The 22,940-nt window shown below is 41.2% G+C and overlaps 1 pseudogene; it reads left to right on the plus strand.

Annotated features, from left to right (window-relative positions):
• Positions 1–11,069: 11,069 nt before the first annotated feature.
• On the plus strand, positions 11,070–12,509 carry LOC114106902 (zinc finger protein 14-like; annotated as a pseudogene).
• Positions 12,510–22,940: the final 10,431 nt, after the last annotated feature.

Below are 22,940 nucleotides of genomic sequence, written 5' to 3' on the forward strand. Positions count from 1 at the left end.
AAATGGAAATTAAATTGTATAATCAATGGTGTATCTGAATCTATAGTGATAAAAATATTGCAATAAAAAATGACCCAGAGAAAGCTGCATTAGAGCTCTCTCTCTCTCTGGAGATTGCTCCAACGGAACGACTCCTGTCTCATCTTTTCGCTGACACCACTTATCCTTCAGGACCCCCTGGACCCCACTAGGGCAGGACCCGGGCAGAGCCACAAACTTTTTCCTTTTTATTTTGAGAGAGGGACTTGCAGAGTTCCTTAGGGCCTTGCTTAGGTGCTGAGTTTGGCATCAGAATTGTGATACTTCTGCCTCAGACCCTGAGTCTCTGGGATTAAAGGCAAACACTACTAGGTCTAACTGAATAATGCTTTAAATGTGAAAAATTCGGAAAATCATTCCATTTTCCCCGTTGCCTTCAAAGTCATTTCACTCACACTGGAAAACAACCCTCAGTATGGGGAAGATTGGGTACATTCTGTCAGCTTCCCATCCCAGTCCCGCTTTCCTTCTCATATACGAAAATACTCATAGAGGGAAGCCCTGAGAATGTGATTAATGTAGGAAGTCTTCTAATTTTCCCAGTTTTTTATAAGGTCTGTTAAGAATCTTCTGGAAAGATTCATGCCAAAATGAATAAATCATATGCAAGAAAGTGTTCAAGTGTTTCCGTTTTGTTCAGTTGTATGAAAGGACTCATACTGTAGAAAATCCTGTGGAAAAGCCATGTGGGGCAGTATGCAGCTCTCATAGTTTCCTTCAAAGACATAAAGGGATTCACATCGGGGAAAACCCTTCTGTTCTTTAAACAATGTGGTAACACTTTCACTTTTCCAGGTTCTTTTTGAACATCATGGAAGAACTCACTCTGGAGAAAAGCCTTGTATATAAAAATGTGGTGAGACCTTCAGTTGTTTCAGATCCAATGAGACTTATATAGACTTGAGAATTTTTTATTTTATTTTACTTTTTTTTTTTTTTTTTTGATACCAGGGATTCAACCCAGAGACATTCAACCACTGAGCCATATCCTACTTCTTTTTAATTTTTTTTTCCAAATATTTAAACATGGTCTCACTGAATTGCTTAGGTCCTCACTATGTTGCTTATGTTGACTTTGAACTTGTGATCCCCTGCCTCAGCCTGCTTTTCCAGTGGAATTACAGTCATGCAACCCCTTCAGCAAGAAACCTCTTTTTTTGAGAAAACCAGTGTAGGCATGTAAAAAGGGTGTGTGCCTTCATTTCTTACTGTTCACAGGTAATGAGAATGCACCCTGGATTGGATGTAGGAATTGTGTCAGCATGAAGATGTGAAAGCAACATTCTACCACGCGACCTGCGCAATGGTTTCATTAATGAGGTTCTAGGCATAAAGTTAGTTAGAAGAGATCGAAATAAAACACACAGACTCAGTTACCTTATTTCTATTGCAGGTCCAAGACGGCTCCCCTCTCTGGCTCCGACCTCTAACCGCCCAGCAGGGCAGCAAGGATTACTCAGGGTTAGCAGGAGAGAGAGAGAGAGAGAGAGTGAACACGCCAGGGAGTAGCCTTTTATTGGGGAACAAGAAATTCAGGGGATAATTCCATCCAATGAAGGTTGAGGGGGGACTGCACTCCAAGGTCAGGGTCAGTGATTGGGCCCCCGGGGTCAGTCGTCAGTCACACCCCCACACGGACGGGTTCTCTCATCAGGAAAGGGCCGGGAAAATTCCGACACAGCCAGAAGCCTCAGACCCTTAATGGGAGTCCCCCAGTCACGTGTCAGGATGGCTTCCCACATATTCCCCCTTTCTATTCTTAAAAATGAGGCGGCGGTTCACTCTTTGGAGTTTCTGTATTCTTGTTCCGAAGACTCGCCATCCTATAATTACAACACAAAGGAGAATTAACAGCAAAGAGAATAATCCAATAATGTACCAGGCCGAGTGTTTAAGAATATTTCCAGGGTTGAATCCATTTAACTCCTTTAATATTTGGTTTGCCAGAGAAGAAGGATCTGAAAATTCAGCTCTATTATTTTGAATGTCTTGGATATGGTGATGAAGTTCCAGAATATCCAAGCTATTATTACTATTTTGCCAAATACCTAATAAATGGTTTTTAACCTTCTCCCAATCCCAGAGAGAAGCATTGTACTTGGCAGCTGTAACACAAACATAATTGGCATTGCATTTAAGCCTTTCCTTAAATTTTAAGGCTGAAAGTTCATTACCTATGTCTATAACAGTCGCCTCTAAGGCATTTAATTTAGTCTCAATCCTTTCATCAATATTTACTTGATTACGCAGAGCCTTGGAAGTATTTTGAGCTAAATTATTAAGAAATTTTGCATGCTGAATATTCTGAGACAATGTCAGAGACGCAGAGACAGTTGAGGCAATAAAGGAGACTAGCACCAAAACACCAACAATTATAACTCCAATAGCACGTTTAGGTCTTGCTAACTGGGCATGAATTTGCTGCAAGACTTGTAAACCAGTATCAGCATACCATGGCTCTGAAATATTAGCAGGTAATAAAACAAAAGAGGGCTGATGAAGTATCAGCACTCCTTTTCCTCCATTATACCTAGTAATACAATTGGTTAGGTTGCATTTATTACAAGTAACAATATATCTGTCATCTATCCATTTAACTTTTACATTTCCAATAATTAAAACATAAGGAGATTGGACACAGGCTCGTAAGCCATAGCAAGATCCCTCTTTACAGTTCTTGCCAACAAATTTTGGTAAAGGTTTGTCTGTAAAATGTAAGAATTCTGAGGCAGCAATTAAACGCCAAACATCTTTCTGAACACCTCCTTTACTATAAGTCAAAGTATTACTAACAAATCCTGCAGGTGTCATCGCAGAATTTCTTCGTAATTGTCTTTTATCAATTTTTGGAGACCAGTCTAAAATATACCCACTATCTTTAGACACCTTATGTTGTACAGGAAAGGTATTTACACAATCCATCCATCTAGGAAAGGTGCCAATCTCAATTGTAGAACTATTTGGACAGTGGGGCATCCGTGGAGGTTTTGTAGAAATGACTGGCTTGTTATGGGAAAGTCCCATCTTAATTACTGATCTAGTATAAGGTCTTAAGTCCCCATAAATATAATTATTTGTCAGTCTATGTCTACCAGTCGCTGTCTTTTCTTCGAATGATACTTTCAGACAGCCAGCATGTTTATCATGTGACCAACACAAAGGTAATTGGGCATTGTAGCCAGAATAATTAAATCTAGTCACATGATTGGGAGTAATATGGGTATCTGTAAATCCTCCCATCATGAATGAGTCATTAGTAAATACTGGAATAGATTCTCCAGTCCACACAGCTGGGTGTACCAGGGGTGGATCTGGGAAATATGTCCAGTAAGTGTCTACTTGATCCCCCTTTACCTGACAGCCCAACAGGGCAATTACTGTTGCTACCATCATCACTGGGGTCCTGTTCTCTCCTAGGTGTCGAAGTATTCGGGAAGCCTGGGTTGTTAGCTTCTTCAAGTCTTCCCATGAAATCAGCTTTTCGGCTGGGTCAATCTGGTCTTTCTTCATCCTTTTCCGATATCTCCTCCTTCTGGATAGGGGCTCCTCCGGGTCAATCCTCAGTCGCTTGAATCTGGGTTCTATCTCTTCCATGTCTGATAGCACATTCAGGTACCCAAATAGGACGAAATGCGCCTTCTGGGAAAATACAAGCATGACCTCTACCCCACATTATCACTGGGTCCGGACCCTTCCACTGACCAGTCTGTAAATCTTTCCACAAAATTCTGCCTAAAGGGCCTGTTACTGAGGGAGACATTTGTCTCTCAGCAGCAGTGTGACCTTCTGCATCACAGTTTAAAAAATTTAAAACAAACAAGGCATGATTAAGGCTATTTTGGGGAGTCATAAACCTATTCCCCCCCTTTAATTTTTGTAATTGAAGCTTAATAGATAAATGAGCTCGTTCCACAATGGCTTGGCCTTGAGGGTTATAAGGAATTCCTGTTTTATGATTAATTTTAAACTCTTGACAAAATTGTTGAAAAGAAGAGCTTACATAAGCTGGAGCATTATCTGTTTTAATCTGCATAGGGCACCCTAAAACAGAAAAAGCTGCTAAGCAATGAGAAATTACATTCTGAGTATTTTCCTTAGTACGTGCTGTGGCAAAAATAAATCTAGAATAAGTGTCCACTATGACATGTACATAACATTGCTTACCAAATTGAGGAATATGAGTTACATCCATTTGCCATATTTGATTTGGTTTTAATCCACGGGGATTTACCCCTGATGACAGAGATGGAGTGTGAATAACACACTTAGGGCATTGGCTTACAATCTGACGAGCTTGTTCTCTAGTAATATTAAATTTTTTACGTAAGCTAGAAGCATTTTGATGATGCAAGGAATGGGAAGCTAGTGCACAGTCATATGAAGACATCTGTTGACAAAAAGCTACTAATTTATCAATCTTGTCATTACCAGAAACTAAGGGTCCTAGAAGATTAGTATGAGCCCGTATGTGCCCTATGAAACATGGGTACTTTCGCATTAGCACTGTCTTTTGTAAATTATGAAATAAGTCAAATAACTCTTGTGATGAAGTATACCCAATAACTGAAGTTTCAATATTTTTAGTAACTCCGACTGCATATAAGCTGTCAGAATAAATATTAATAGGCTCATTTGAAAAGTAATTTAAGGCACAAATCAGAGCTTGAAGCTCTGCTCTTTGGGCAGAAGTATAAGAAGTTTGTATTACCTCTGTGTGAACACGACTATAAAAACCTGCTTTACCTGAGTTAGAACCATCCGTGAACACTGATAAAGCTTCATCTATAGGATGTGCACATACAATCTTTGGAAAAATAAGTGACGTTAATGATGCAAATTGTATAATCTTATCACGAGGATAATGGCTATCTATCTGGCCAGGAAAATCAGCAAAAGCTATCTGCCATGAGCTAGAAGTTTGAAAAAGCCAATTAGTCTGTTGAATAGAAAATGGAATAATTATGATATCAGGCTCAGATCCAATTAATTGTAAAATCCTAGTTCTACCTTTAATTACTAATTGAGCTATAGAATCATGAAAAGGAATTAATGTCTTTTGAGGAGAGTGGGATAAATAAATCCATTCAATAACTCCTAATCTTTATCATATGGCTCCTGTTGGGGTATGTTCAGTTGGAAATATTAATAAATACGCTATTTCTTTAGGATCAACTCTAGTAAGCTGTGCATTTTTAATTGCATGTTCAACTCTCCTTAAAGCCATTCTAGCCTTTAAGGTTAGCTGACGTGGAGAGGTTGGAGAGGGATTTCCTTGTAATATCTGAAATAAGGGACTTAAATCAGAAGTAGTTAGTTTTAAGGATGGCTTCAGCCGATTAGTATCTCTTAAAAGCCTTGAAAATCATTAGGGGTTTGTACGGAAACTGTTCGTTTTGTTCCGGTAAAATTAAAGATGGCGGCCCCCATGGTCGGGGCGATGACGTCACATTGCGCGACCACCTACTTCCTCATTTTCGGCCCGGGGACGGGCCGACCGGAAGTTTGTGTTCCGGCCAGGCGGAAATGATGACAAGAAGGCGGGCTCATCCGCGCCATCTTGATCCGCCGCATGGGGCTGAGCCCTGCAATATCTATTATCGCCAGTAGATGGAGCCCTGAACTTAAAATTGCGCATGCGACACTCCCGCGCAAAATGATTATTTCTCCTGCAAATGTAACATTTTCCGCGGGGTTTTCATACTAAATCCGGGGTTTTCAAGGTTTCTTTTATTGCTGCAGCTAGGGCCACTGTTTGTAAATGAGTAGAGTCTATGTCAGAACATAAGCTAATAAACTCAGAAACTGTCCCTTTTTTACGGTGCGGTCTAAGAATATCCTGACAGTATTTATTTGCGTTTTCGAATGCCAATTGCCTAACAATGAACTCACTCGCTCCCGAGTCCCCGATTGACCTGTTTGCAGCCTGGTACAACCGGGCTACGAAATCTGAGTAAGGTTCACTCGCACCTTGCCTGATTTTGGTAAGAACTAAATTGGACTGGTCCTTGGAGACAATCTGCCTCCAGGCACGTTTTGCACAATCAGTTATTTGATTGTACACTACAAAATCATAATTTAACTGTCTTTCTAGGTCAGTAAATTCACCTGTCCCTAGAAACATTTCTACTGGCGTTTCTATATCCTGTCTTTTGTTCTTTTCTGCCTGTTCAGTACAGAAATCAGTCCAGTAAGTCCTCCAAAGTAAGAAATCTCCCCCGCTCAGACAAGATCTGGCTAAAGAAATCCAATCGCTGGGAGGAAGGGGTTGTGAGCAAATATTTTCTATCAGGCTCTGTACAAAAGGGGAATTTGGACCATATGTCTCACATGCACTTTTTACTTCCTTAATGGTTTTAAATGGGATTACAGCATGAACTCTAACTCTCTGATCTTGTTCATTAACTTGCTCAAAAACTGGAAAAAGTTGAAAACCGCTAGTATCCTCCCCATCTTCCTGTGCTTTCTTAATACCTCGCTGGAACGGGGTAAGAAAAGTCATTGTTAACCCAGCGTACCTGTTAAATTTTGTCCTTTTAGCAGGTACCTGCCGAATTCGAATAGCCTGGACAGGTGGTGTTAAACGCAGTCTGTTAAGATTCCTCTGTAAGTCCTGAATTTCCATGTCTGATTCTTCTCCCTCAGATTGCAAGTCATGCTCAGACTCTGTACTATCGCCATTTTGAATTTGGGTTTCTAAACCACCTGGCGGAGAAGAACTCTGAGCCCCTCTAGGAATCTCTTCTGGATTTTCCTCTGTGGGAAGATCCTCTACCTCTTCTGGAGGGCTTTCTAAGATCTCGGAGGTTTGTCCTCTATGATATTCGTCCCTAGAATCTCCCTGCGGGCTAGTATAGTCCTGCGAGTTTAAAGTCACATTCCTAACCTTAGGTTTGGCTTTTAGCGTGGTCTTTGTTTTTAAACGGCCTAAGGGAAAAGGAATTAACTTAGCCTCAGGCGAATTTTCCATTTGAATAGACTTAATAGCCCTTTGCAAGCCTTTTAACAGGTCTTCAGGGGGCCATGAACTTTGACCCATATATTCAAAAAGACAAACTTCTAGAGCTGTCCAAGTTTTCTGAATACTTTCTATGCCTCCAGGTAGTTCATTAGAAAAATAAACCTTTTGTAACTTTCTTCCTAATTTCTCCCAAGTAGATAAATTTGGAGACTCTTGTTCACAAAACCAAGGACAATATTCACCTACAATCTTTAAGAATTGTAATAACTGAGCTTTCTTTATCTGTTTTCCTTTCTGATTAATTATACTGTCTAAAATAGTCAGATACATTTCCTTATCTGTAGAAGTTGAATTTCCCATTTTAATTAATTTAACGTCTCTTTCCTTCAATAGCTCCAGGTACTTTTGTGACCCAAATTGTCACCTCTTCCTTTATCTTTATCTTTATCCTTATCTTTATAGCATGCTCCCTCTCAATCTAACTAATCTAGAATGCCCCCCTCGTGGGCGCCGATTCTACCACGCGACCTGTGCAATGGTTTCATTAATGAGGTTCTAGGCATAAAGTTAGTTAGAAGAGATCGAAATAAAACACACAGACTCAGTTACCTTATTTCTATTGCCAGGTCCGAGACGGCTCCCCTCTCTGGCTCCGACCTCTAACCGCCCAGCAGGGCAGCAAGGATTACTCAGGGTTAGCAGGAGAGAGAGAGAGAGTGAACACGCCAGGGAGTAGCCTTTTATTGGGGAACAAGAAATTCAGGGGATAATTCCATCCAATGAAGGTTGAGGGGGGACTGCACTCCAAGGTCAGGGTCAGTGATTGGGCCCCCGGGGTCAGTCGTCAGTCACACCCCCACACGGACGGGTTCTCTCATCAGGAAAGGGCCGGGAAAATTCCGACACAGCCAGAAGCCTCAGACCCTTAACGGGAGTCGCCCAGTCACGTGTCAGGATGGCTTCCCACACAACATGTTTCTCCCAGTTAAATATCTCTTCTTGTTAGATTTAATTTTTCTCTATATATTTTTTGCATCTGCAGTCAACTCTCCGATATGATAACATAATCTTATATTTACTTTGTATGTGTGTGCAAAATGTAGTGTGTAGTATGATTTTGTACGTAAAAGTATGCTATACAATAGTACACAAGATTTATAGTTAAAATGTATTAACCTGTATTTGCAGCATTTTAATTCTTTTTTACAGTTTTCATCTCTCTTCGTCCCTTGAGTCCATTTTCTCTCATCTTGCCCACTTTTATGACTTTTATATATGTTGTGACAAAATAAAAATTATGAGAGGTTTTAAATATAATTACCAGGGTCATAGAAGAGAAAATAAACATTACTATTGTAATTATCATCATCATCATCATCACCACCACCACCACCATCGTCATATCCAAAGTGGCCAAGCCCTGATCCCATTCCTACCCCTTTTTATTTATTTATTAAGTTTTTATTGAAGTGCTTTTTAAATTCTTCCCAATGGCTTCAGTATGTTGGTGGGGCTGGGTTTGAACTTGTCATTCTCATTCTATAGCCACTCGGATTACAGATGTGCTATCATGCCTGGCTCCTGGATGTTTCTTGAAACTTTGATGTAAATCAATATGTGCCTTCTTTCTAAGAGTTTCCAAGTCGTATTTGATTCAGAGGCAAGAATTACTTTTTAATATGTTTATGTATACGAATGCCCTTCACCTCTAAGATTCTAGATTGATTCTGAGCATCACAAGGACATTAATTCACACCTTATACTCCAAATTTTTATATTTCCATTTGGAGTAAACTGAAGTCCACTTGAAAAAAGTTCATTTTAGGTAATTTCTGTTGAAAACAGGGTGGGAGAACTTCTTTAGTGTTTAAGGAATCAAACTATTCATTTCTGTTAAGATCTTATGATAAAATGAAATGTAAGTAGCCACTGAGTATTACAGAATTTTTTTTTTAACAAACAATTTTATTTTTCTGTCTGTGCACCAGACACCAGCTAATCAACTCTCAGAGTGTCAGAGAGTATGGAACGTGGCCTGGTGCTCATGTGAGTGTTCTCTAGAGCACCAAGTTAAACTACAAAAGCAATCACCTTGGAGAGGTGAGTTGTGCCACCCACACATGGACACTCACACCCACGTACAGGATCAAATCACCCTTTTATCTACATACCCTCCCTAGTGCAGTTCTCTCATCCTCATTGTGTAATGCAACTATTGATTTCTTTGACTTTTCTCACAACGTTACAGCCCACTACTTTTTCTCAAAAATTAATTATTACTTCATGAATTCTCAATTTAGTTTGTGTCTTTTTAAAGTTTGGTTACACATTGTGTATGTGAGTTGAGGCCTGTGCACTCCAGCATTCTGTGCAGATTGGCTAAATGTCTCTTATTTCCTCCTTTGCTCCCTTCTTTCCTTCAGATTTCACCCAGGAGTGCTCCACTACTGAGCTTCCCCCTAGCCCTTTTATTGTTATTTTTTGAGATGGGGTGACGCTGGCCTCAAACTTATGGTGACCCTGCCTCAGCCTCCTAGCAGCTGGGACCATAGAGATGTGCCCTTTTGTGCCCTGCAAATGGCCTCTTCCTTTTCCTTGGTGCCTTATTGGCCTGTTGATGACTCTGGGGCCACCACTCTGTCACTCGTGTTTCTTCTAAGTTTCATGTGTTGTGTTGTATGTAGGCACATTAAAAGGCATTATAAAAGTTGTAATTTGTATGTATTGTTTGGAGAGGCACCATCTCAAAATATACTTTGCTGTGTACTTAATTGAGTGGCTTTCTATTTCTTTTCTTTCCCTGGTGCCAGGGACCCAATCTTGCCTTGTGCCTGCTAGACAGGCACTCTAGCACTGAGCACTCCCCTAGCTCAGGTGGTGAGTTTCCTGCTGCTGTGTGTATGGACCCCACTGATGACCACTTTGGTATATGCAGCTCTGCAGGTTTTCCTCCATGTTTTCATCTGGTTCCTTTCTTAAACATCTTTAACAGCAGGGAATTTTAACCACTGATATCCACCTTAGCTTTTCTCCCTATGACTAATACTTAGGTGAAATATGCCAGAAAACCCAGGCTGGACTTCTCTCTGTGTTCAGGGTACCTCAGTAGCCCTGGGAACATCATGTGATGATTTTCTTCAAACACAGCCTGTGATCAAAACTAGGTAAGGAGGGACCCAGTCGGATGTCCTAATGTATTGGTGCCCCCTTCTGCACCTAAGAATCTTAAATAAGGTTCTCCAGAGACCCTCACCATAATTTTCTTTAAAACAGATATCAGGAAAATGTTTTGCAAAGATATCAATATGTGTTAGAATGAAGATGTGATGATGTTACTTTTTTTTTTTAGTAAAGTTTGGAAGATTTCTGAATAATCTCAAAAATGATTAAAAATTCAATTTCTTTAAACAACCAAAAAAAAAATTTATGTAGACTCCTACAAAAATAAAATAAAATAAACCTCCACTAAGTCAGCTCCCTGAATCTTCCTCAGGTATCCAGCCTCATCAGCCCCACATCACTGATAGAGCCTCAAATGGCAAAAGATTTCACATGGTACCCATGAAATTACATATGTGAATATCAATATTTGGATAATAGTCATAGAGAAGCTGTGTTGCAAAGGATTGTTTCCTTTCAATCTCTTTATTTTTAGTCAAGTTGAAGAAGTCAGAAAACCTAGTCTTTACCTGATGTTGGTAGTAATGTAAGGACCTATAAATAAATAGAACATTGTGAATTAATCAAGCATTGCTTATGTGCTGGTCACTTCTTCAAAGAAATCATATGGTAAACTTCAAAGGACCAAAATAGTGTGGGTAAACCTTCAAATCAATTCCAATTCTTAATCGAACAAAGAAAAATTTTAATAGAGTAAATCCATGTGACTTCATTATGTGTGCAAAAGACTTCATATGTCCTTCATTCCTTCATAGGCACATCACATCTCACTCTGGACACAAATACTACAAGCATGAGGAATGTGCAGAGAAGCCATGTAAATTTAAACAATACAGGATATCTCTGGTTTCTCTCAAAAGTATTCTCACACAAATGTTAATACAAACTGGAGATGGACCTTATGAAAGTACAGTATGTGGGAAAGTCATCAGTTGTTCCAGTGGCATTCAAAGACATGAAAAAACTCATACTGGGTGGCAACCTGATGAATGTCAACAATGTGGTGAAGCCTCTTCTTCTCTCCCAGGTGTTCAAAGACACACAAGAACACAGAGTGGAGGTAAACATTTTCAATGTGAGGTATGTAGAAAAGCCTTTCATTTCTCCTCTTTATTTAGAAGACATGAAAGAACTCATTCTGCTGAGAAATTTTATGAATGTAAACAAGGTGGTCAAACTTTTATTTCACTCACAAATCTTCAAAGGCATAGGATCACACACACAGGGAATGCACATTTCAAATGTAAGGTATGTGGGAAAGACTTTGCTTCTAAGTTGCTTCTGAGTTTACTTAGAATACATCAGAAAATGCATACTGGGGAGAAGCCCTACTAATGTAAGCAGTGTGGCAAAGCCTTTGCTAGATCCTGTTCCCTTCACAGACATGGAAGAACACATACTGGAGAGAAGCTGTATGAATGTAAGCAGTGTGGCAAAGCCTTTTCTAGATCCAGTCACCTTCACTCACATGAACAAACTCATACTGGAGAGAAGCTGTATGAATGTAAGCAGTGTGGCAAAGCCTTTGCTACATCCCATCAGCTTTATAAACATGGAAGAATTCATACCAGAGAAAAGCCCTATGAATGTCAACAATGTGGAAAAGCCTTCACTACTGCCTCTTGCCTTCAGATACATGAACAAACTCACCTGGAGAGAAGCCCTATGAGTGTAAACAGTGTGACAAAGTTTTTGCTAAATCCTGTGGCCTTCACAGATATGGATGAACACATACTGGAGAGAAGCCCTATGAATGTAAACAATGTGGCAAAGTGTTTGTTAGATTCAGTTACCTTCAGTTACATGAAAAAACATTCTGGGGAGAAGCCCTATGAGTGTAAGCAGTGTGGAAAAGCCTTTGCTACATCTAGTCACCTTCAGATTCATGGAAGAACACATACTAGAAAGAAACCCTTTGGATGTCAACAATGTGGAAAAACATTTTCTTCATCCCGTCATATTCACATACATGGAAGAATGCATACTGGGGAAAAGCCCTATGAATGTCAACAATGTGGAAAAGCCTTCACGACTGCCTCTTGCCTTAAGGTACATGAACGAACTCATACGAAAAGCCCTATGCATGTAAGCAGTGTGGGAAAGCCTTCACCCAGTCCTCTCACCTTCACTCACATAAACAAACATACTGGACAGAAGCCCTATGCATGTAAGCACTGTGGCAAAGGCTTTGCTAGATTCAGTAACCTTTCATGGAAGAATGCATACTGGAGAGAAGCCCTATGAATGTCAACAATGTGGAAAAGACTTTGCTACATCCTGTCTGCTTTACACACGTGAAAGAATACATACTGCAGAGAAATCGTATGCATGAAAACAATTGGTAAACTTTTCTGTTATTACTGTTTCACTCATATACATGTAGGAAGTTACTGGAGAAAAGTCCTTTGAATGTGAAATATGGTAAATCAATATTTCATGTCATCCTCAAAGACAAGAAAGTGATCTCACTGCTGAAAACGTGTGTGTGTGTGTGTGTGTGTGTGTGTGTGTGTGTGTGTGTGTGAGAGAGAGAGAGAGAGAGAGAGAGAGAGAGAGAGAGAGAGAGAGAGAGAGAGAGATACTGGGGATTTACGCTGGTGGTGCTCTACCACTGAGCTACATTCCAGTTCCTTTTTACTTTTTATTTTGAGACAGGGACTTGCTGCATTTCTTAGGGTCTTCTTGAGGTGATCAGGCTAGCCTCCAATGTTGATCCTTCAGAATCAGCCTCTCAAGTCTCAGGGATTAAAGGCATACACCACCACATCTGATTGAATAACTCTTTAAATGTGAAAAATATCACAAGTCATTTCTTTTTCCCTGTTGCCTTCAAAGCCATTTCACTCACATTAAAAAACAAACCCTGTGAATGTGGGAGATTTGCTACATCCTGTCAACTTCCCATCCCAGCCCTGTTTTCCTTCTCATATATGAAAACACTCATGGAGAGAAGCCCTGTGAGTGTGAGAAATGTGGGGAATCTTCTAGTTTTCTCAGTATTTTTCTAAGGACTGGGAAGATTCTTTTGGAATAAAAATAATAAATCCTATGCAAGTAAGAAATATTAAGGGTTCAGCTGTTCTAGTTTTGTTCCATTGTATGAAAGGACTCATACATGTGGGGCAGTATTCACCTTTCACAGTTTTCTTCAAAGACATAAAGAATTCACATCTGGGAAGATTCTTTTTCTCTCTTTAAAAATTGTAGTAAGACTTTCAACTTTCCAGGTCCCTTTGAACAGCATTTTAAAAAATCACACTGGAGAAATGCCCTGTATGCATAAATGTGGTGAGACCTTTGCTTGTTTCAGATCCATTTGAACTTGTTCAGACTTGAGGAAATTTTTATTTTATTTATTTATTTTGAGAAAACCACTGTAGGTGTGTGAAAAGGGTGTTTGCCTTCATTTCTTTTTCTTTTTTCTTTCTTTTTTTTTTTTTTTTTTTTTTTTTTGTCTATTCAGAGGTAATAAAAATATACCCTGGGGGCTGGGGATGTTTCTCAAGTAGTAGCGTGCTCGCCTGGCATGTGTGCCATCCAGGTTCGATCCTCAGCACCACCTACAAACAACGATGTTGTGTCTGCTGAAAACTAAAAAATAAATAGTAAAAAAATTCTCTCTCTCTCTCTCAAAAAAAAAAAAAAAATGCACCCTGGGTTGGAGAGGAGCACTACATCAGCATGAAGATTTGAAAGCCACATGTTTTTCTGGGTTAAATCTCTCTTATTGTTAGATTCCATTTTCCTGAAATTTTAAGTCTTGTGTCTAATGTTTCATTACATATTGTGTATGTTAGTTTAGGCCTCTCCACTCCAGCCTTCTGTACAGGCTGGTGAAATGGCTCTTCTGAACTCCTTTGTTCTCTTTCTTTGTTCAGATTTCACCCAGGAGTGCTCCACCACTGAGTTTCTCCACAGTCCTTTTAATTGTTATTTTTTGAGATGGGGTGAGGCTGGCAGCTGGGACCATAGGGATGTGTCTGTGTAACCTGAAGCTGGCCTCTTTCTTTTCCTTGATTCCTTTTTGAGCTGTTGATGACTCTGGGACCACCACTCTTGTCACTTGTGCTTGTTCTAAGTCTCATGTGTTCTGTTGTATGTAGGCACATTAAAGAGCATTATAAAATAATGTCATTTGGGTATATTGGTTGGAAGGCACTTTCTCAAAATATATTTTGCCCTATACCTGAGTTGCTTTCTCTTTTCTTTTCCCAGTTCTGGGGACCCAATCCTGCCTTGTGCATGCTAGGCAGGCATTCTAGCACCGAGCACTCTCATAGCTCAGGTGGTGAGTTTGCTGCTGCTGCTGTGTGTGGACCCCACTGATGACCACAACAGCAGATGCAGCTCTACAGGTGTCTCCTCCACATTTGCAGCTGATCTCTTCCTTCTTAAAGGTCTTTTATACCAGTGAATTAAAAAAAAAAAAAAAAAAAAAAACTACATCCAACTTAGCTTTTATCCCCATGATTAATACTTAGGTGGAATATGCCAGAAAGCCCAGGCTTGATTTCTTTCTGTGTTAGAGTTCCTCAGTATCCCTGGGAAAATTATGTGATGGTTTAAGTTTTAAAGTTAAGAAAACCTTTTTAATACACACTACATGACCAAAGGCTTGGTAAATAGTGTCCCAATCTGATGTCCTAATATAGCGGCACTCCCTTCTCCACCAAAGAATCTTAAATAAGCTTCTCGAGAGACCTTCACCATAATTTTCTTTCAACAGAATGTCAGGAAAAGATTTTGCAAAGATCTCAGTGTGGGTTATAACACAGACTTCTGCTTTTGTGGTAAAACTTGGAAGACCTCTGACTAATCTTACAATTGGTACACAAAGCACTTTCTGTGAACTAAAAAAAAAAAAAACCCTTTACGTATACACCTACAGAAAATATAAACCTCTATCCCTGTCCCACTGGGTGTAAAAAAAGATCAATGAAATTCCAAGCAGTGATCCAAGAAATTTTAGGTGATATACCTCAGAACCCTGCAGCTAATAAATCTGCTCCTGGAACATTCCTTGGGTGTCTAGCCTCATGTGCCCTACATCACTAATGGAGCTACAGCCTCCAATCAGGTGACATTCTGCAGTACATGCTGTGGAGAGGGCTGATTCTGCTCAGGCTAAAGGATTCAATGACCCATCCTAAGGAATCAAAGCATCCTGAGGAAAAGCTCACCCAAAACCTATTCAGGTGTCATGGATTTTGTTTGGTCATTGATCAGAGTTCCTTACATTCTTGTGTCTGAATATTAAGGCAGCCAACATGCCAAAGATGGGATGGTTGTCACTGTTGTCTCTGTTCCAGACTTTTTCTGTGTCTCAGTGTTCACTTGGAAAGGAAGGCCAAAAGAGCGTGCTGTGGCACTTCTGTTTTTAATAAATACAGCTTAAGCCATCCTGTAGCACTTCATCTTTAAGAGATAGTTTTGAATGCTCCCCAGGATTACTGAAAACTTTCTTTCCACCTAATGAGACAGTGTGGCAATTTCCTAGTTTTACATCTTTGATTCACAAGAAATATTGCATAGTGGTGTGTGAGCTCTTGATGCAGTCTGGACTTCTTTCTAATAAATCCATTTGCCAAAGGCTTGCTCCTGGACAGTGTGAAGAATTTGAGTGAATGCAACTGTCCTGTGGTGTGGGTATTCTTTGTAGGAGTTCAGTCCTGGTGAATACATCAGTGCAGGAATCAGACTCCTAGGAGGGCTACAGAATCTCCTGACGTGACCTGCCTACCTATTCTGGGCACTGGTGTTGGCATGTGGGCTGGCATGTGGATGGCCACCTTCTCATGGATTTGGGTGTGTAGCTGAGCAAGTAGGGACAATGTACAATGATTAAGTGAGAATTTAAATATTCTTTGTCATACTGAAGACATGATTTGGGGGCAAACTCCATAACAAGTAACCTCTTAGACCTTGAATCAAATATTTTTCTTCATGTATGCATTTTGTCACAAACTTCTTGCTTATGTGGAACAAACTGAGATGAATATGGAGAGGTTTATTTAATGGTACAGTGTTCTAGAAGTTTCAAAGACTTACAGCAGACTTAAATTCCACTCTTATTAAAATTTTATGAAAGACTATAAAATTCTCAAAATTCTTGTGAATCCCCAGGTGCTGTGGCATACACCTGAAATCCCAGTTGCTCAAGATTCTGAGGCAGGAGCATTGTGATTTCTTTTCATTTTTTTTAAAAGTATTTTTTAGTTATTGGTGGATATTTATTTATTTATATGTGGTGCTGAGAATCAAACCCAGTACCTCATACATGCTAGGCACATGCTGAACCACTGAGCCAGAACCATAGCCCAAGGGTTGTGATTTGTAAGCTGGCCTCCCTGGAAGACAAGGAGTAAAGAACTCAGTGAGACCCTGTCTCTAAAAAACTAACTCAATTAATAAATAAAAAAGAATGCTGGGAGGTGCCTCATTGGTTGAGTAACCCTGAGTTCAATTCCCAGTACCCCCAAGAAAAATACATTTGGAACCAAGTTTTAATACACTGTATGATGGGTGGATGGGCTTGTCCATTATACTGTTTTCTTTTTTCGATCTCAGGCATGGTTTACCAATTCAGGAACTCTGTAAATTTAACCAATTAAATAAAGAGCAAGTGTATGGTTTTAAAAAATAATAATATAGCAAGGTCCATGAGGGGCAGCTTCCTGCTCTGGGAATCCTCAGTAATTGGTAGTCATCACAAATTGCCATAATGTCCTTATAAAGAGTTTGTGGAAGCTTCTGTTTTGCAGGAGTCTCTGATGGTGCTAAAAGTGCCTGTCTTTTCAGAGCCTTTTGGTGGAGGAATTCCATATGGAGGTCTCTGATTTATAGATGATGTCATTGGGGAGCTCAAGTGAAAAAGATAAATGAAGAACATGTTACCATCTGGTCCAGTTGCAGCCTAAAAGGTGTCATACTTTCTTATCTTTAAGGAGTGTGTCAAGGACCCTTGGAGGAAGAAGTCAGCAATTTAGGATGTGCTTCCACAAAAACGTGAAGCTGTGAGTCTCTGCTCAGGTCATTTGTAAAAAGCTGATGAATAGTCTGAAAATTTATTTGGTTCTGTTAGTGATAAGGACAATTTGCATTAGAATGCTATTGAAATAGAGAAAACAGGAAATGTTAGCCAAATAGGAGGCCAAAATATATACTAGTTGTTGATTAGATAGTATTAGTTATTTTCATTATATTTGATATTGGGTATGGATACTTACAGATGGGACCAGATCATCAAATTAGCAGTAATCTACCCAAGGCAAAAGTTGAAATAGAGAATATCTGTGTTTCTGTAGTTGGCATTTCATTTTTTCTCTGTGATTATCAGTGACTGTGTTTAAACATTTCAGGATGCCCAGATATAACTATGATTTTTTTCCATATTTAATGAATTAGAAAATATTAAATTAAAGTTAAATATTCTGAGAAGCACATCAGGTTTTATAGGAATTTTTAGTTTACATATACCTTGTTTTAACATGTCAGGAGCCAGGCAGGGGGCGCCCTTCCCACACACTTCCCACTCCTCCTGCAGGATTTCTTAATGCAGGAGGAATGATAGAGTCTGACTCCCATTTATGCTTCCACTGCAAGTGAGGTTACAGAACAACTCCAACGCTCAAGAGGACACATTTTAGTATCATGTCCAACTACAGCATCAACTAGTTATGAAAATTAAAGGTTTCCCTGGCTCATCAGAATGAGAGGATCTGGGAAAGGGCTGTCAGGGATGAGGGATGGGGGACATGTGCTCTTTTCGTAACCTTCATTTGATCCCAGGAAGAGGCTCCCAGTTTTCTCATCTCATCACAGCTGGAGGGACTCATTGGAGCTCCTTAGGCCCCAGCTTCACCTGCTGCTGAGGAAGAGGGTGTACCTGACCTTGTGTGAGGAGCTTTTTCCACTGACAGGACTTTGACCTGCAGGCCAGGAGACTGCAAGGGAGGCTGGGTGTTCAAAGGGCCTTCCTCAGAACCATGGGCCAGTCTCTTCACCCCCACGCCTCATTGTGCTCCAGCTGTCATCATTCAACAGTGACCACATGTGACCCTGTCATGTGGAAGAATGTCCCAAGCATCACCAACATGCAAGTGGAAGAGGCCACAAATCATTTAACTTAGGAAACCAGGAGGCTTGAGACTGAAGCCATCCAAGCCTCTCTGACCAAGCCAAGGTAGGAGACAACCCTGGGCAGAGCATAGTTTTGGTGTCCTCAGCCAGAGCAGCATATCAACACATGTGTGGCCACCTCCTCCTCTGACCCCCCTTCACCAGAAGGAAACCAAGCCTCTGGTGAGACACACCTATCACAGGGAGCAGGGATAGAGCCTGGACCCCTGTCCAGCTGTGTGACTCCTGGAACCCACGTGTAGCCTGAGCTTCCCCAGAAGAAGGCAGAACTCCTACACCCAGTATCTTTAATTTTCCCTTTAAAACTAGAAAAAGGGGGCTGAGAGGATTCATCGGGGTGCCTTTCTGGCCAGGCATCTAGTATGGATGGGCTGGCACTGGGGTGGGCAGCAGAGTCTCAGTCCTCTCCCCCCACTCCAAATCCCTCTCCAGGGAAACCCTTGTGTCTAGGCTGTTGTGCTGCCCTGCTGCCAGAGGACAGCCCCACCTCAACCCCCAAGCCCTTTGTGGCTGTCCTGACCATGGGAAAGCTGGTCATCCCTCAGGGCTGTTTGACACATCTCTGGGTCTCATGTTCCTACTCGATTCTTTGAATTGCCCAGAGCTCAAGGCTGTATGCACCCAAGTAGCCAGAACTGAGATCTGGGGCAGAGTTGGGTCCAATTCTCACCATATTTCTTGTTCTGGGTCCCAAGGGCTGATGAAACATGGGGATGAGGGACTTAGGCAGGCCTGGGATTGTCACTGTCCTGGAAATGGGTCTTTGAGAGGCCTGTGCAGAACCCCAGATCACATCGGCAACCCACGTAGCCTGGGACCTGATCCCCACTTTAAGATCTGGCCTTGGCAGGAGCAGCCTCCAGAACTCAGCCTTCACATGGGAGCAAAATGGCATGTCTGTCATTCTGTCATTGCTTCCCCACTCATTGTCCTCGTGGCACATGACTCTTCTGTTAAACATGAGGTCCTCTTTCAGGTGCCAAAGTCAGCTTGCATTCTCAGCTGACCCTGAAATGGTTCATATTGGTAAGAACATGAAAGGAGCTGACAGGTTGCCTTTATGTCCCAGGGAGGCCACAAGGTTGGATCACCTAACATTATGTGGACTCTACAGGCTTTTATGTCTCCAGGAGTGTCCTTGGAGTTTCTGCAATAGCAAACCCAAACAAACACAGAATAACTGAATTCTACACTCTGATTGACATCACTCTAAGGACTTTCCATCTCATTAATGAAATATTTTGCTTTGTGCTAGGTATAGTGGTGATGCCTTAATCCCAGCCTCTAGGCAGGCTGAGGCAGGAGGATCAAAAGTGTACAGCCAGCCCCAGCAAAGTCAAGATGCTAAGCAATTCAGAGAGACCCTGGCTCTAGATAAAATACAAAATGAGGCTGGGGATGTGGCTCACTGATTGAGTGCACCTGAGTTCAATCTCTGGCATCCCCATCTCCCCAAAAAGAAAGGCCAACTGTTTCTTCTGATTGGCAGAATCCCAGCCTCTGGGACAGTAGTCATGTGCTGCTCCTTTGCTAGCAAACAAGTTTCTTTTTTCCCCTGTAAACACAGCTGTGTCCTCATTATTGGATTGGCATTGGGAAAGAGGATGGAGCATTCAGTAACACCTTAACCTCATGTGTCCATGTCTCACAGCTGTTATCTCTCAATAAATTTTAGTTTTGAAACATTTTGCCTGATGTTGGGGAGGTAGTACAGGAGAGCTGACAGATGGTATCTGTTTTCATGGTGTAGGACTCACATCCTCTTATTTTCAGACTCTTTATCCATTTGTATCCCAGCAGTGACCCCTGCACATAGCACAGAATTGGACCTTGTTTTCATTCTGTCTGCTGATCTCTACCTTAGGATAGGATTGTTCAGTCAATTGCCATATAATGTCACTGTTGATGTAGTTTGATTTATGTCTGCCCTTTTACGCTCTTTTATTTTCTTATGTCTTTTTTTTCCCCCTGTGTTCCTCTTCAGGGTGTTATTTTTTTTAAACGTGGCCATTGAGCCCAGTGGTGCTGTAACACTGAGCTACATGCCCTGCCCCTTTTAAGTTGGGGCGAGAGGGTTTTTTTTTTTGAGGTGAGGCTACGTTTCAGAGGCTGGCCTAGTATTTTTTACCCTCCTGGCATGGTGTGCACCACCATTCCAAGATACTGTTCTAGTTTTGTTGTTGTTGTTGTTTTCTAAGAAAGAATGTATTCAGTAATTTTTTTTTTCAGTTTTTTAATGTATTGGCCTAGAGATATGGTTAAGTCTGAGAAATTTTCTCCCTTGGCCAAACCCAAAGATGGCCTTGTTAGAGACCTGACACTGTAAAACCACAACACAAGGAAAAGACCACAGACTCCAATTTTATATGAAATTAAAGCAAACTTATATTTATGTTCCCAGGAGCTGGCCATGTCTGTCTCCCCCCAACCCCAGGCTAAAGATACCCCAGCTCTCTAGGAACACAATTTTATAGCACAAAAGTTGTAAAATGGGATGTCTTGAGAACTTACAGACCACAGGATTGGACAAGCCTAATACAAAGGCAGATACTAACTTAATAATCTTCGTGGCTTAACATTTCAAGGTAGGGAATAAATTCAGATCCCAACCTCAGAATTTATGAGGTGCCACTGAGGTTCCACAGAGGGTTGTTATTTGGTCAGTGGGAGGCAGGATTTATGAAGAACCACAAAGGTTCTGGAGAAGATTGTTATCTGGTCAGGGAAAGCCAGGCATAGGTGAGTAGAAGCCCTGGGCAGGGATTGCAAACAAGTTTAGAAATTGCAGTAATTTATAGTAAAACAGAAATTAACTTTTCCTGACTTGATAATGAGATGGCTCCTAATCTTAAAATGGAATTAGGCTGGGTTCATCAGAGTTTCATTCTCAAATTCATTACATTTATGCTCCCACCCACCTTCTTTGTACCACAATAATAAGGGGGCTGGGAGTGTTCCTCAGGGTTACAATGCTCCTGCCATGGATTCAATGCCCAACACTGAGTGTTAGACCAGGATGCAAGAAAAGACCACTGACTCCAATTAAAATCAAATTAAAGCAAGCTTATTATTTCGACTGGCCGGGCTGCCTCCCCCTCCCAAAACAGTGGGAACAAGACAGCCACCCCACCTTTCCTACAGCCCAGCTTTATAGCCCAGAAAGTTACACAAAAGGGGGGTTACAGATAACAGAACTCTGACAAGCATCACACTAATGGTAGTTTATATATATTTTTTTTTTTTTTTTGCTGGCCCCAACATCAGAATTTATGAGGACAATTAGAGCCTCAGAGAGGGTTGTTGTCTGGGCAGGGAAGGCCAATATTTATGAGGTGTCACTACAGTTTCAGAGAGGGCTGCTATCTGGTCAGAGAGCCAGGCATGGGTGAGTTCAAGGCAGGGGCAGGCATTCCAAGCAGGTTCAGAATTTACAGTAATTTGTAGTAAAGCCGAAATTATCTTTTCATGGCTTTGTGGCAAGATGGCTCCCAATTTTAATAAAAGATCAGGTTGGATCTATCATGAGGGGGGAAAAAAGCACCTGGGGTTGAATCCTCAGCCTTCAAAGGGTATATGGCTGTAAGGGTAAAAGAAATTGAAGTTAAAGTGTAAAAATTAAAGTGTAAAAGACCTGGTGTTGTAAAGTTTCTAAGCTGCAAGGCCTGAGTTAAAATGTAAAGGACCAGGTATTGTTAAGTTCCTATGCTACACACAAAACCTGAAATTCCTGTAGCTGTTAAGACAATACTCGAACTGCCCAGTAAATATTCCCCCTGACCGCCTGGTTGTTTAATAACTTAGGGCCCTGTGCGATCTTGCATGTAGGCATCGCAGGGCCTAAACCAATCAGTTTGAATGTGTACCCCGCTTTAGAACTGACCTATCACCCCCGCCCGTCCTGTTCCTACCAATGAATGAACTAATCATGTTTAGGAATTGTTGTTTGATTTTCCCGCAGTGTATGATGATTTGTTAAAGGAGACTGTGATGTATGTAAAGTCCCCGCCCTCCCCAAGAAGTGTACTTAAGCATTGTACAACCCCTGCTCTGGGCTCTGGGCTGGTCTCCTTTCTTGAGTGAGCACGGAGCCCCAGGGCGCTGGATTGGATCCAATAAACCCCTTTTGCTGTTGCATGAGCTGCGGTCTCTTGGTGGTCTCTTCCTCCTTACATGGCCACTATTCCACATTTGTGAAAATGTGACTGTGTATTTGTTATTCTCTCCCAGCCCCCGCCATTGTCAATGGGTGATATTCCTAGGTAGAATGACTTTGGGCCAGTGTGCAGGATGTGAAAGACTTCACCAAATCCAAGTTAAGAGAAAAGAATACAATTGAATTTACTTTCCAGGAAGGGGTAGATACTGAAGCCAGAATGAGACAGGCAGTCCTTACAGATAGGTAAATAGAGTCAGGTCTGATGAAAGAGGCCAATGTTGAGTGAGTCTGGCAAGTTGGAGACTGTCCCCTGAGGGATAGAAATATTAATTCCTCCAGAGCCCTTGCTCCACCCTCATCAAGGACCTGCCCTTGCTCCTTCCTGTTGCTAAGGTAGACTGTCCCAGGAATTGCCCCTCCCTACAGGCAGCTTTTAAGGTGTTAATGTGTCCTTAGCTGCTGCTTCCT

Source organism: Marmota flaviventris, chromosome X (genome assembly GCF_047511675.1).
Source record: "Marmota flaviventris isolate mMarFla1 chromosome X, mMarFla1.hap1, whole genome shotgun sequence".
NCBI lineage: Eukaryota > Metazoa > Chordata > Mammalia > Rodentia > Sciuridae > Marmota > Marmota flaviventris.